Raw genomic sequence first — 1,271 nt, 5'->3', positions numbered from 1 at the left:
TTTTATTAAACTAATTACTTAATATAGAACTTACTATCTAGATCTAACTATTATAACTATAGATATAAGCTAGGATGTAATGAATATAAATAATATTATTATAAGTCTGTAATAATTACTATTAATTATTCACCTATAATAAAGCTAAATAAATACTACAATCTATAATAGTAATAGAATATATTATCTAAATAATAAGAGGCCTACTTCTATATTATAATTAACTATAGAAGATATTAAATATTATTAGATCTAATATTCTCTATTTTTTATTATATTTCAAGCTTTTTAGATAGTAGCCTATCTCTAAATATTATTAGAATATAGTTTTAGTTATATATTTATATTAAATTAAAGTATTTAGCTAATTTATTATCTCTCTTATAATTTTAGTTTTAATTGATATCTAAATTACTATATATTTATTTACTACATATTAGATAAATATATATATTATATCATCAAGTTTAAATCCTACTTAAGATAATAATTAATACTATATCTTTACCCTTTAGATCTTTAAAATAGCAGAGTATAATATTATCTTAGGTTAAGACCAGCTAAAATACTTTAACCCTGATGTGATCCCATTAGCAGATGTAAGAGCTATTCTTTGCTAGTAGGTATATTTTATACCCCTTTATAGTATTTCTACCTCACCATTCTTATTTATACCTTACTATTAGGAATATATGGTAGCTCCTAATATAGATATATAGCAGTGAGCTTAGCCCGTAGCTTTAAGAGAATATATATACTAATCCTAGAATATAATAGTATATATACTAGAGATATAGCCTATAAATAGCTTAAGAAGATTAAAAAGTATACTTATATTATATTACTCTTATTATATAATAGGACCTCTTATAAGCTAAGAAACTTATGGTTAGCTTATAAAAGTTAATAGGCTAAGCTTATAAGTATCAGAAGACTAACTAGGTATAGGTATAATATAATCTTATCTTGCTTATTTATTAATAACCTTATATCTTTTAGTATATAGATTATAAAGAACTCAAGAGAATATAATATAAATAATCAAAATTAGGATAAATATAAATAGATTACCCAAGATAGATAAGTAGTATAAATCTATATTTTTATACTAGAAGATATAGCTACTTAGATTAATCTATTAAAATTAAAGTCTTATTAATATTGGTACAGCCAGGTTATGTTAGTATAGGGATGATAATTAATTATTTCTAAGTATTACTAATATTAATAAGTAATATATATACATATACTTATTATGTATAGAATAATTC

The sequence above is a fragment of the Aspergillus udagawae genome, assembly GCF_001078395.1.
Source record: "Aspergillus udagawae IFM 46973 DNA, scaffold_11, whole genome shotgun sequence".
NCBI lineage: Eukaryota > Fungi > Ascomycota > Eurotiomycetes > Eurotiales > Aspergillaceae > Aspergillus > Aspergillus udagawae.
The sequence above is the reverse complement of the archived record's forward strand: the minus strand, read 5'-3'. Positions refer to the sequence as shown.